This window comes from Panthera leo, chromosome D4, assembly GCF_018350215.1.
Source record: "Panthera leo isolate Ple1 chromosome D4, P.leo_Ple1_pat1.1, whole genome shotgun sequence".
NCBI classification, from domain to species: Eukaryota; Metazoa; Chordata; class Mammalia; order Carnivora; family Felidae; genus Panthera; species Panthera leo.
This window is the reverse complement of record NC_056691.1, coordinates 65,892,643-65,907,560: the sequence shown is the minus strand read 5'-3', so window position 1 is coordinate 65,907,560 and position 14,918 is coordinate 65,892,643. Positions and strand designations below refer to the sequence as shown.

General features: G+C 39.6%; 1 pseudogene; it reads left to right on the top strand.

Annotated features, from left to right (window-relative positions):
• The first annotated feature begins 907 nt into the window (after window positions 1-907).
• LOC122204577 lies at window positions 908-12,188 on the top strand (annotated as a pseudogene).
• The last annotated feature ends 2,730 nt before the right edge of the window (window positions 12,189-14,918 follow it).

Sequence of the window (14,918 nt, the reverse complement as noted above, 5' to 3'; positions counted from 1 at the left end):
AGGAGGGCTTGAGGGTCTAACAGGTGGCTTTTCTTTAGAAGAGGCATCGGGGGGCAAGTCTGCAAGTTCTTGACTTTCTCGGTGCCTTAAAGGGGCCAGGAGGTTGACACCTTACAACTCTTACATAAGGAGCTTTTCTTTTATAATATAGATCTAACTTTAAGACAGTACTGTACTGAACACCTCCTTCAGGAAGCCAAGACTCTCCATCTTCCAGGAGATACTTCAGGCACCTCTTAGCATTGGTAGGTTCAGTATTAAGCCCTGACCCAAATCAGACTCCCAAGGAAGTCTGATGCCACCTTAAGCCATATGAGGTCGCCATGGAACCACTGATCGGGACTCAGCACTGGCTTTGACCCCTTGGTCAGGTCGGAGCCTTTCTGCTGTCCATTTCATTCACACATGGTCACATAGTGACTCCAACCTGCCACCCAATGCCCAGCTCCTTAAGGTTTCATTCCTTACTTCTTCTTTTTTTTTTTTAATTTTTTTTTAACGTTTATTTATTTTTGAGACAGAGAGAGACAGAGCATAAACGGGGGAGGGTCAGAGAGAGGGAGACACAGAATCTGAAACAGGCTCCAGGCTCTGAGCTGTCAGCACAGAGCCCGACGCGGGGCTTGAACTCACGGACCGCGAGATCATGACCTGAGCCAAAGTCGGCCGCTTAACCGACTGAGCCACCCAGGTGCCCCTTTCGTTCCTTACTTCTTATAGAAATACTCAGGGCAACTCTGGGAAGTGATCAGGTTCCTCTTCTGCCTCTTAGGGGCAGGTCTACCAAAATGAACCTGGGTTCTTACCAATTTTTGGGGCGGTGCTCCCTGAGCTGTTCCTGGGCCTTACTAAGTTCCAGTGTGCTTCCAGACCCTTGCCCCATCGCACTGGGAGGGGCTAGTCTCCTATGGATCAAGCAGTGCACTGGTGCCAGGCGAGGTTGCTTCTCCCCGTGCTCGGAGGTTCGCACCCCGGTGACAAAGGAGGTGGGAACGCACCATCTCCAAATCCCAGACGGGAGCCCCCAAGAGATACAGCAGGATTCTCGCATAGAGAGACGGGACACCGAGGGTTCCTTTGTCCAGGAAGCAACTTCATTGTGCCAGCTTAGGCTCAGTGGGTTCGAAATGAAAAACTGAGCCCCAAGTGCAGTGGAGTATAGCTTTTTATGCAATTCATACTTCTTTGTCTCCCATATATGGTGACACATAGAGTCTGATCAGACACAGTCCAAGTTACAAACTCGTGACAGACCTGTGCATACACAGTACAGGAGTTGATTGCATCATGCTACTTTCCCTTGTTCTGAGGATGCCTCCACCACATTCCTTAGGGAGGGACGCTACCTCTGCCACAATTTCAGTGTAAGAAAGGAAAGATTGGGTAAAGAGCTCTGCTCTTGGGAAGGAAGCTTAGTCACGTGGTGGCAGACCAGTACCTAAGAAGGTATGTCCAGGAAGCAATTCCTTGTGGTCAGCCCAATGAACTTCAGAAACATTGATGTTGGGTACTCAGTTTTAACTTGTTTACTGTTCATTTCTGTTATTTTTCCCCTCTGTCATTATACTTGTAGTCAAAGTCTTTTTTACCTGGGATAGTGGTTTTGTGGTGAACAAATTGTATTCATCATTTGGGTGAAGCATTTCAAGGAAAGGAGAGCACCCCCTTCAAAAGTAGAAGATGGCTGAGAGTACCTGGGATTTTATACATATTTTCACCATTACCTCCTAATTGTTTAAATTAGATAGGTGGTGGGGCACCTGGGTGGCTCAGTCGGTTGGTGTCCGACTTTGGCTCAGGTCATGGTCTCATGGTTCGTGAGTTCAAGCCCCACGTCGGGCTCTGTGCTGACAGCTCAGAGCCTGGATCCTGCTTCAGATTCTGTGTCTCCCTCTCTCTCTCTGCCCCTAACCTACTTGCATTCTGTCTCTATCTCTCTCAAAAATAAATAAACATTAAAAAAAATTAGATAGGTGGTGATTTTATGCCAATTAGTGTGGGGGATAGGTATATATCTATTTAGGCAAATTCTTTGGAGATGCTTACAGTATGGAGTGGGATTCAGTTACAAATTAGGTGGTAGACTTACAATAAGAAAACTGAATAGCTTGATGGCTTCTAGGTTTTCACTGTATGGTTGCAAATTTTCTGAATTTCTTGTGAATTTCAAAATGCCATGCATAAGCACGAGTAAATTCTGATTTTCAACTTAATAATTTTTAGATTATTTTGTACAATGAAACACGTTTTCTCTTCACTCATTAATTTAACAAATTAACTTAATATATATAAATTCTTATAACAGTGCCTAGGAATTTGTAAGTTTTTACTCTTGCTATTAATAACTAAGAGCTAACGTAGCTAAGTGAGGTCTTTCTACTATATTATCAATAAGACATGGTAGGATGAACAAAGGTATGGACCAGCAACTGGAATATATTTGGATTAAGGATTTCAACAGTATATGATTATAGAGAATGGTATAAGACACATCCTCAAGATTCCTGACTGGCTATTTGTAATACAGTATGGATGTAAAATAATTAAGTCGTTAAGGGATTATTCTTGAACTTTTCAAAAGTTTTGAAAGTCGTTCTCCTGAATCAATTTAAAGCTATGGCTTATAAAAGTGCATAAATCCATAAGAGAAAGAAATATTTAAATTGCCTTCCTGAGCTTGGAGAACATTCTTTTTCTTTTTTTTTTCAAGCATAAGAACATTTTATTTTAAGAAATGTTAGCCTAAAAGAAATTAATTTATTTAAAATTTTAATTATAGTAGATTCCCAAAGTAAAATACCATCAATGATGTTTGTTAGGATGGTATTATCCTTAGTAGTACTATTAATATTAATACTATTTTTTTATTTAATTTTTTATTTTTAAAAATTTACATCCAAATTAGTTAGCATATAGTGAAAGAATGATTTCAGGAGTAGATTCTTTAATGCCCCTTACCTATTTAGCCAATCCCCCCTCCCACAACTCCTCCAGAGTGTCTGCTTGAATGTCTGACTCCTGATTTCAGCTCAGGTCATGTTCTCATGGTTCATGGATTCGAGACCCACACTTGGGCTTCTTCTCTCTCTGTCTCTCTCTCACTCTCTCTCTTTCTCCTTCTCTCTCTGGCCCTCCTCTGCTCTCTCTCTCTCTCTCAAAATAAATAAATAAACTTAAAAAAAAAAAAGAAAGTGACAAGTCCAGTTGTCACAGGCAGGTATTTTAAGTTTATTAATTTTTTTCTTTTTTTTTAATTTTATTTTTTAGTTTTTAAAATTTACATCCAAATTATTTAGCATATAGTGAAACAATGATTTCAGGAATAGATTCCTTAATGCCCCTTACCCATTTAGCCCATCCCCCCTCCCGCAATCCCTCCAGCAACCCTCAGTTTGTTCTCCATATTTATGAGTCTCTTCTGTTTTGTCCCCCTCCCTGTTTTTATATTATTTTTGGTTCCCTTCCCTTATGTTCATCTGTTTTGTTTCTTAAAGTCCTCATATGAGTGATGTCATATGATTTTTGTCTTTCTCTGACTGACTAATTTCACTTAGCAAAATACCCTCCAGGTCCATCCACGTAGTTGCACATGGCAAGATTTCATTCTTTTTGATTGCTGAGTAATACTCCATTGTATGTATATATCAATCTTCTTTATCCATTCATCCATCGATGGACATTTGGGCTCTTTCCATACTTTGGCTATTGTTGATAGTGCTGCTATAAACATGGGGTTGCATGTGTCTCTTCGAAACAGCATACCTGTATCCCGTGGATAAATGCCTAGTAGTGCAATTGCTAGGTCTTAGGGTAATTCTATATTTAGTTTTTTGAGGAACCTCCATACTGTTTTCCAGAGTGGCTGCACCAGCTTGCATTCCCACCAGCAATGCAAAAGAGATCCTCTTTCTCTGCATCCCTGCCAGCATCTGTTGTTGCATGAGTTGTTAATGTTAGCCATTCTGACAGGTGTGAGGTGGTATCTCATTGTGGTTTTGATTTGTATTTCCATGATGATGAGTGATGTTGAGCATTTTTTTCATGTGTCAGTTGGCCATCTGGATGTATTCCTTGGAGAAGTATCTATTCATGTCTTTTGCCCGTTTCTTCACTGGATTATTTGTTTTTTTGGGTGTTGAGTTTGATAAGTTCTTTGTAGGTTTTGGATACTAACTCTTTATCTGATATGTCATTTGCAAATATCTTCCCCCATTCTGTCAGTTGCCTTTTAGTTTTGCTGATTGTTTCCTTTGCTGTGCAAAAGATTTTTATTTTGATAAGGTCCCATAGTTCATTTTTGCTTTTGTTCCCTTTGCCTCCAGAGACGTGTTGAGTAAGAAGTTGCTGTGGGAAAGATCAAAGAGGTTTTTGCCTGCTGTCTCCTTGAGGATTTTGATGGCTTCCTGTCTTAAATTGAGGTCTTTCATCCACTTTGAGTTTATTTTTGTGTATGGTGTAAGAAAGTGGTCCAGGTTCATTCTTCTGCATGTTGCTGTCCCGTTTTCCCAGCACCACTTGCTGAAGAGACTGTCTTTATTCCATTGGATATTCTTCCCTGCTTTGTCAAAGATTAGTTGGCCATACGTTTGTGGGTCCATTTCTGGGTTCTCTATTCTGTTCCATTGATCTGAGTGTCTGTTCTTGGGCCAGTACCATACTGTCTTGATGATTACAGCTTTGTAGTGTAGCTTGAAGTCCGAGATTGTGATGCCTCCTGCTTTGGTTTTCTTTTTCAAGATTGCTTTGGCTATTTGGGGTCTTTTCTGGTTCCATACAAATTTTAGGATTATTTGTTCTAGCTCTGTGAAGAATGCTGGTGTTATTTTGATAGGGATTGCACTGAATATGTAGACTGCTTTGGGTAGTATCAACATTTTAACAATATTTGTTCTTCCTATCCAGGAGCATGGAATCTTTTTCCATTTCTTTGTGTCTTCTTCAATTTCTTTCATAAGCTCTCTATTGTTTTCAGTGTATAGATTTTTCACCACTTTGGTTAGATTTATTCCTAGGTATTTTATGGTTTTTGGCACAATTTTAAATGGGATTGATTCCTTGATTTCTCTTTCTGTTGCTTCATTGTTGGTATATAGGAATGCAACTGATTTCTGTGCATTGATTTTATATCCTGAAACTTTGCTGAATTCATGGATCAGTTCTTTTGGGTTTTACATGTAGAGTATCATGTCATCTGCATGTAATCTTTTGGGTTTTACATTAGAGTATCATGTCATCTGCGAAGAGTGAAAGTTTGACCTCCTCCTGGCCTGTTTGGATCCTTTTATTTCCATGTGTTGTCTGATTGCAGAGCCAATAGGGGAAGGCTCTCAGTTTTTCCCCACTGAGGATGACATTAGTGTTGGGTCATTCATATATGGCTTTTTTGATCTTGGGGTATGATCTTTCTATCTCTACTTTTCTGAGGGTTTTTATCAAGAAAGAATGCTTTATTTTGTCAAATGTTTTTTGTGCATCAATTGAGAGGATCATATGGTTTTTGCCCTTTCTTTTATTGATGTGATGATTCACATTGATTGTTTTGTGGATATTGAACCAGCCCTGCATCCCAGGTATAAATCCCACTTCGTTGTGGTGAATATTTTTTTAAATTTTTTTTAATGTTTATTTATTTTTGAGACAGAGACAGAGCATGAAGGGGGAGGGTCAGAGAGAGAGGGAGACACAGAATCCGAAGCAGGCTCCAGGCTCTGAGCTGTCAACACAGAGCCCGACGCAGGGCTCGAACTCACGGACTGTGAGATCATGACCTGAGCCGAAGTTGGACGCTTAACCGACTGAGCCACCCAGGTGCCCCGTGAATATTTTTTTTAATGTATTGTTGGATCTGGTTGGCTAGTATCTTCTTTAGGACTTTTGCATCCATGTTCATCAGGGAAATTGGTCTATAGTTCTCCTTTTTAGTGGGGTCTCTGTCTGGTTTTGGAATCAAGGTAATGCTGGCTTCATAGAAAGAGTTTGGAAGTTTTCCTTCCATTTCTATTTTTCGGAACACCTTCAAGAAAGTAGGTGTTAACTCTTCCTTAAATGTTTGGTAGAATTCCCCTGGAAAGCCATCTGGCCCGGACTCTTGTTTTTTGGGAGTTTTTTGATTACTAATTCGATTTCTTTACTGGTTATGGGTCTGCTCAAATTTTCTATTTCTTCCTGTTTTTGTTTTGATAGTGTATATGTTTCTAGGAATTTGTCCATTTCTTCCAGATTGCCCATTTTATTGGAGTATAATTGCTCATAATAGTCTCTTATTATTGTTTTTATTTCTGCTGTGTTGGTTGTGATCTCTCTTCTTTCATTCTTGATTTTATTTATTTGGGTCCTTTTCTTTTTCTTTTTGATCAAAGTGGCTAGTGGTTTGTCAATTTTATTAATTCTTTCAATGAACCAGCTTCTGGTTTCATTGATCTGTTCTACTGTTTTTTTGGTTTCGATAGCATCAATTTCTGCTCTAATCTTTATTTCCGGTCTTCTGCTGGTTTGAGGTTTTATTTGCTGTTCTTTTTCCAGCTCATTAAGTCATAAGGTTAGGTTGTGTATCTGAGATCTTTCTTCCTTCTTTAGGAAGGCCTGGATTGCTATATACTTTCCTCTTATGACTGCCTTTGCTGCATCCCAGAGGTTTTGGGTTGTGGTGCTATCATTTTCATTGACTTCCATATACTTTTTAAATTTCTTCTTTAACTTCTTGGTTTGCCCATTCATTCTTTACTAGGATGTTCTTCAGTCTCCAGTATTTGTTACCTTTCCAAATTTTTTCTTGTGGTTGATTTTGAGTTTCATAGCATTGTGGTCTGAAAATATGCACGGTACAATCTCAATCTTTTTGTACTTACTTAGGGCTGATTTGTGTCCCAGGATATGGTCTATTCTGTAGAATGTTCCATGTGCACTGGAGAAGAATGTATATTCTGCTGCTTTAGGATGAAATGTTCTGAATATATCTATTAAGTCCATCTGTTAAGTCCAGTGTGTCATTCAAAGCCATTGTTACCTTGTTAGTTTTTTTGATTAGGTGATCTGTCCATTGCTGTGAGTGGGGTGTTGAAATACCCTACTATTATTACTATCAATGAGTTTCTTTATGTTTGTGATTGATTTATATAATTGGGGGTGCCACATTTGGTGCATAAATATTTACAATTGTTAGGTCTTCTTGGTGGATAGACCCCTTGATTATGATATAATGCCCTTCTGCATCTCTTGATACAGTCTTTATTTTAAAGTCTAGATTGTCTGATACAAGTGTGGCTACTCTGGCTTTCTTTTGTTGACCATTAGCGTGATAGATGGTTCTCCATCCCCTTACTTTCAATCTGAAGGTGTCTTTAGGTTTAAAGTCAGTCTGTTGTAAACAGCATATAGATGGATCTTGTTTTCTTATTCATTCTGTTACCCTATGTCTTTATTTACTTATTAAAAAAATTTTTTCAAGGCTTATTTATTTTTGAGAGATAGAGCGTGAGCAGGGGAGGGGTAGGGAGAGGGGGAGACACAGAATCCAAAGCAGGCTCCGGGCTCTGAGCTGTCAGCACAGAGCCTGATGCGGGACTTGAATGCACAGACTATGAGATCATGACCTGAGCCAAAGTTGGACGCCCAAGCCACTGAGCCACCCAGATGCCCCTACCCTATGTCTTTTGATTGGAGCATTGAGTCCATTGACATTTAGAGTGAGTACTGAAAGATGAATTTATTGCCATTATGTTGTTTTAGAGTTGGGGTTTCTGGTGGTGTTCTCTGGTTCTTTCTAGTTTTTGTTGCTTTGGGTATCTATCTATCTATCTATCTATCTATCTATCTTTTCATCTTTTCTCCCCTCTGAGAGTCCCCCTTAAAATTTCATGCAGGGCCAGTTTAGTGGTCACAAACTCCTTTAATTTTTGTTTGTCTGTGAAACGTTTTATCTCTCCTTCTATTTTGAATGAGAGCCTTGCTGTATAAAGAATTCTTGGCTGCATTTTTTTCTGATTCAGCACATTGAATATATCCTGCCACTCCTTTCTGGCCTGCCAAGTTTCTGTGGATAGGTCTGCTGCAAACCTGATCTGTCTTCCCTTGTAGGTTAAGGAATTTTTTTTCCCTTGCTGCTTTCATGATTCTTTCCTTGCATGAGTATTTTGTGAATTTGACTGTGATATGCCTTGTTGATGGTCAGTTTTTGTTGAATCTAATGGGGGTCCTTTGTGCTTCCTGGATTTTGACGTCTGTATCTTTTCCCAGGTTAGGAAAGTTTTCCACTATGATTTGCTCACATAACCCTTCTACTCCTATTTCTCTCTCTTCCACTTCTGGGACCCCCTATGATTCTGACGTTGTTCCTGGTTTTTTTTTGTTGTTGTTGTTTTAATTTTTTTTTGCATTTATTTATTTGAGAGAGACAGTGTGAGCAGAGGAGGGGCAGAGAGAGAGGGAGATAGAGAATCAGAAGCAGGCTCCAGTCTCTAAGCTGTCAGCACAGAGCTGGATGAAGGGCTCTAACCCATGAACTGTGAGATCATGACCTGAGCTGAAGTCGGATGCTTAACTGACTGAGCTACCCAGGGGCCCCTGACGTTGTTCCTTTTTAATGAGTCATAGATTTCTCTAATTGTTAAATCGTCCTCTTTTGCCTTAATTTCCCTCTCTTTTCTTTTCTGCTTCATTATTCTCCATAAGTTTGTTCTCTATGTTGCTGATTCTCTGTTCTGCCTCATCTATCCTTGCCGCCACAGCATCCATCCGAGATTGCAGCTCAGTTATAGCATTTTTTATTTCATCCAGACTATCTTTTACTTCTTTTATCTCTGCAGAAAGGGATTCTAATCTATTTTCAACTCCAGCTAGTATTCTTATTATCACGATCTAAATTCTGATTCAGACATCTTGGTTGTATCTGTATTGGGTAAGTCCCTGGCTGTCATTTCTTCCTGCTCTTCCTTTTGGGGTGAATACCTCATTTCGTAATTTTGAAAGGAGAAAAGGACTTAATGTGCAAAAAAATTAAAATTAAAATTAAAAAAAAATTATAATTTTAAAAATTAAAAAAAAACACACAAAATCAAATAAGTGATGTTAGATTCTAGGTGTGTTTTGGTCTGGGTGTTGAAAGGGGCTTGATAGATAAAAAAGGGGAAAGAAAAAAAAGAAAACCGTTTGAAAATTTGAAAAAAATGAATACACTGAAGTAGACTTAAATGAAATGATGGAAGTAAAATAGAATTTGAAAAAATTTACACAAAAGTAAAAAATATAGTAGAAAAACATTTAAAATATTTTTAATAAAAATTGAAAATAAAAATGAATTTTTTGTCTTTCTGTATTCAAGAAAAAGAGAAAAAAGAAAGAAAAAAACAACAAAGAAAAAGAAAATTAAATAGATGGACCGGCGAATAGATTGAAATGTGACTGAAAATACTTCATTTTCCCCTGCAAGTCAAACTATGAAGTGCTTTATAGTCCGTAAACTAAGCAGGCGAAGAGACTTGTATTCCTTACGAGCGAGGTTGGCCTAGTTAGGTGGGGCTTAATGTAACTGCTCCATTCTCCACTAGATGGTGCTGCTTAGCTTAGTAGGGTGGATTGTTGTGGTGCTTGTAGGTGTGTATGTGCATGCGTGGGAGCGGTGAAAATGGCATCACCCAGCTACCCAGTCTCTAGTATTGGAACTCTGTTCTCCCCCATCAGCAATAGCGCACCCATCCTTTGTCTTTGGCTTCCGTCCACTCCCCACTTTTACACAGTCTGTGACCAAGCCCCAAGCAGCACCGCCGTCCTGAGTTTTGCCTCAGATGCGGCTGTTTTTCCTGATTCCTTACTTCTGAGGGACTGTGGCTTTGACCCGTTCTGCCCCTCTGCAGGAGGGTCTCACTGAGCAACGGCCAGGTGCTGGCCTCACCCAGGAACGTTTGCGAGACTGTGCTGGGTGCCAGCGAGCCCCAGAAAAAGTTCACAAGATAGTGTAGCAGCAGCATTTCAGGGATTATGGAAAAACACAACACGTGTCTGGCACTAGGCTTCACTCTTAACAAAACTGTTCCAGCACCAGAAAACATGGTTGTTCTCCTGGGTCCACTGGGGCCTTGTCTTTGGGGACCCACATAGCCTCTACCAGGTGTCCTCCCAGCAGGGGAACCACCTCTCCCTGTGTGGCCTGAAGAACCCCAGACTCCACTCTGCTCCTGTGGATTCGCCCTTCCCACCAGAGCACCGCCAGGTATGGAGCTGTGGAGTTTCAGACTCTGCACTCCCCCTGTTTATAAAGTCTTAAAGGAGGGAATTTAAACCCTCTCCTTTCTCCTTTCTCCTTTCTCCCTTTTTAGTTTAGTGGAAAAAAAAACTGTTTCCATTTTTCCACTTTCTCTCCAGCTGCTTTTGGGGAGAGTGCTTTGCCCGTATGCTCCCCCCCACCATCTCTGTCCTCTCTCCACATGTAAGAGACTCCCTGCCCTCTGCAGCTTCTCTCTCCCCCACTTCACCTCTCTGAGTTGTGTACCTGCTGAATTGTGTGGTTCAGGTTGTTCATAGTGTTGTGTAATCCTCAGATTAGTTTTCTAGCTGTGCAGGATGATTTAGTGTTGGTCTGGCTGTATTCATGCACACAAGACACACAAAAAACTTCCAAGCTGTTCTGCCATCTTGGCTCCTCTCTGATAAAAATGTATTTAAAAATTTTTTGTTTTTACATTTTATTTATTTTTGATAGACAGAGACAGAGCACAAGTGGGGGAGGGACAGAGAGAGAGGGAGACACAGAATCTGAAGCAGGCTCCAGGCTCGGAGCTGTCAGCACAGAGCCTGACGCAGGGCTTGAACTCACAAACCGCGAGATCATGACCTGAGCCAAAGTCGGACGTTTAGCTGACTGAGCCACCCATGTGCCCCCAAAATGTATTTTTTAAAAAAGTTTACTTATTTATTTATTTTGAGAGAGACAGGGAGACTTCAAGCAGGGGAGAGGCAGAGAGAGAGGAAAAATCTCTAGCAGGCTCTGCACTGTCAATGCAGAGCCTGATGTGGGGCTCAAACTCCTGAAGCATGAGAAATGACCTGAGCCAAAATCAAGAGGTGGTCGTTTTACTGACTGTGCCACCCAGGTTCTCCTGATTGATAAAAATTTAAAGTGACTCTTGTAGGAGCATGAAACTTGGGATAGATATGTAAAAGAATTTGAAAAAATAAGTCAAGAAAGATGAAGGAAGCCAAAATAGTGCTTATTATATGCTGGGTGCCTTATATGCACTATTTTATTTATTCTCCCAAGAACACCACAATGAGACTGTTAATTATAGGTGAGCATTCTGAGACATAAAAGTTAATTGCCCAAGGTCAGATTGCTAGTAACTGGCCTTGTAAGCATAAGGGTCATAGATGTGGGATGCTAGCCCTGAGGTCATTGCTGGCCATAGACAGGCTTAATCCAGACAGAAAACATGAGAAATCTGTGTTTATGTGTTCTGCATAAAGAACCTCTTAATTATCCAGGGCACTGACAAGAGGGTTCCAGTGAGGACTGAGTGAAGTAATGTGGACTGAATCTACAGTTTTACCAAAGCAGGGTAGGGCTGGGAAGAGGAAAATCTGGGGAAACTATAGGTAGAGTCCCCATAGCTCTTTCTGCAGCACAGACTAGTATGTGGCTACCTGCAACCCTATAAGATAGCCTCTCATTATGAGCAAGGATTCATATGTGCCCATGGCAGTTGGGTCCTGGTTTGCTGGGGTTATCAACTCTGCAGTACAAACTGCATTTGTGGTACAATTGACCTTCTGTAGGAATAATGTCATCAATCATTTCTCCTGTGAAATTCTGGCTATCATGAAACTGGCCTGTGCTGACATCTCAGGCAGTGAGTTCATCAGGCTCATGGTCATAACACTGTATATTGACTGTTAATAATCGTTATCTTTTACACGTTAATCATTGTCAGCATCCTCATATTTGCTTTTCTAAGGGGAGAAACAAAGTATTCTACACCTGCTCAGCCCATCTGACTATGGTAATAATATTCTACAGAACCATTCTCTTCATGTACATGAAGCCCAAGTCTAAAGACACACTTAATTCAGATGATTTCAGTGCTACTGACAAACTGATATCCATGTTCTATGGGGCGATGACTCCAATGATGAATCCTTTAATCTACAGTCTCAGAAACAAGGATGTGAAGGAGGCAGCTTTAAGGCAGCTTCTTTAGCAAGTTAAAGCAAAAGGTGATTGGACTGTGAACACATTGGACTTTGTTGAAACTTTAGAATTATGTTGGAAGTTTGATTACTTTTACTTTTTTTTTGCACTTTTGTATATTATTTAGCAATTTTTCATAATGACATATAGCATTTCAATATTATGGCATGCTCACTATAGAGAATTTGCAAGATACAGACAGTAGGGTGAGGGAAATAAAGAGGTCACCTATTACTCTAACACTAGGAGATGGGTTTCAAGCGTTTTGAACAATATCTTTTGTGTTCTGTATATACTGCAATGTTGGAATTGGGTATTATATGTCTTTTTATGTTCACCTTCATACATAGTCCTATTTCATATGCATCACTTCATCAAATGCTTCAAAATAAATAAGTTCTCTGTTGTGAGAAAAGCAAAACAGAAAAATCCTCAAAACTGCACCCACATTCTCCAGTGGAGAGCCTTGTGTTGTAGTTTCACATTAATCTCAAAATCCTCCTAAGTCATTTGGAGATACTATTTTCTTGGAGAATATGTTTCCTGTGGAACTAAGTGTGCGAGCATTTGGGACTATTGAGGGAAACGGGTAAATGCCTTAAGGATGGAGCCTATGCAATCAATCAGAACGTCCTTATTTTATCTTCTTTCTTTGTTTCAGCTTACATGTTAGCTCTAGCATAAAGAAAATTTTGCAAAATTAAAACTGGGTTGGAAAAATCAGTCTATTGGTCTAGACAGTAATGTGGACAAGTGTTGGGTTAGATGGCGTCATATCCATGCCCGTTTAGGAGAAGCCAGGCTTTTTGATATCCTGAGATCATTCCAATACTTTTCCAAAACTTAGAAGAGTATCTAAGTTCTTGATTTCTAGTGTGGACCTGCATTGATGTCTTGTCTCTCTTACTAATAGCTTTGTCACCTTAGTGATCTGAGAAGGTAGATTTGGGGGGATGTCACACAGGATGTGATATTATCTTGATTTTGCTTGGCTTCCTCCTCAAATTTTTACTCTATCTGAAGAACATTTCTAATTTACAGGCCAACAGGAATGAGAAAGTGTGTTCAAGAGTAAGCCACATTCTAGGAAATCCATTAGGCTGGATAAAATTTATATTGATGGAACAGTAAAGTTAGAAGATGTTAGAGATTAACATATTTTACATAGGCAAATAAGAGTTAAATGCTTGTGGTATTTGGGTATATTAATGTCACTTTTCCAAGTTCAGTTTTTAATTTTAATGGCAGGAATATCAAACAGTCATGAACTCTATTTAAGTCCCTTTAACTTCCATCCTAGATATGCACAGATTAAATCTGATGGCAAAGGTTGAGACTATTGATGTATTAGAATCACACCCTAGTGAAATAGGCTGTAAAAACCTATTAGTGGGGTGTTTGGGTGGCTCACTTGGTTAAGCATCAGACTCTTGATTTCAGCTCAGGTCTGCTCTCCCACTTCCTGAGCTGGAGCCCTGCAATGAGCTGTGTGCTGACAGCACAGAGTGTGCTTGCAATTCTCTCTCTCCCTCTCTCTCTGCCCCTCCCCAGCTTGGGTGCTCTCTCTCTCTCAAAACAAACAAACAAACAAACAAACAAACAAACAAACATAAAAATCTATTAGTTTCCATAAACACACTCAACAGACTTTTATTTCCTGAAGAATTCCTGGTATGTAGAAAACCTCTAGAGTCAAGCATATTGTGTTTGACCCACAGGCCATTTTGGATACTCAGACTCTACTTTTTGTTTTTGTTTTTGTTTGTTTGTTTGTTTGTTTGAGCTTAAATCAAACTGCTTCCATAAGCTCTCTGGGATGACTGACCTAGGGCCTAGTCTTCTATCAGACTTTAAATTTTTGAATCTACTTAATTAAAGAAAGTAGAAATTTTATTGTATCTTTACTAATGTCTTATTTAATTTTGAGAGAGAGAGAGAGAAAATGAACAAGTGGGGGAGGGGCAGAGAGAGAGAGAGAGGGACAGAAAATCCAAAACAGGCTCTGCACTGACAGCAGTCAACCTGGTGTGGGGCTTTAACTCACAAACGGTGAGATCATGACCTGAGCAAATCAGATGCTCAACCAAACTGAGCCACCCAGATGCCCTGAAAGTAGAAATTTTAATATGCATATTTCTCCTCAGAAGAGAAGATGAAGATAGTTTTTTCCCTGTCAGTGTTGCAGAATAAATTCTGAAGAAAAGAAAAACAAGTCATCTGTTTTGATTTATCCATATGTTCAAATTGCTAGGCATACGTGTTATCACTATAATACCGATATGCTTTATTTAATACTTCAGCCTCTACAGGGTTTTTCCATTCAGGAAATTTATTTTAAAAGACTTTTCTGTTTTTCCAATTCTCATTTAATTAGGATTTTGTGACTTGGAAAACTTAAATTTCCTGACAATTCTGGGAAGGAATTATTGCATAGAAACACTTCCATACTATTATTTAATAATAATAAATGAAATATTTTTTTCCCATTCAGAGTGTATTCTATCATTTGTAACTAATCCCTGATGGATGTGTATGGCATATGAGGTCATCTTTGCTTTGGTCTGTTTAGTTTCATCTTCCACCAACCCCCATATGCCTCTCTGTTTATATTCTTGTGATGCTGCGTTATTTTTATTTCCCTGCCTTCATCATGCCATTTCTTGTCTTATACCATGGTGTTATTGTTTCTTCTTCCTGGATGTCCTTCCTCATATTATTTACCTCTAAAAATCCCACTCAA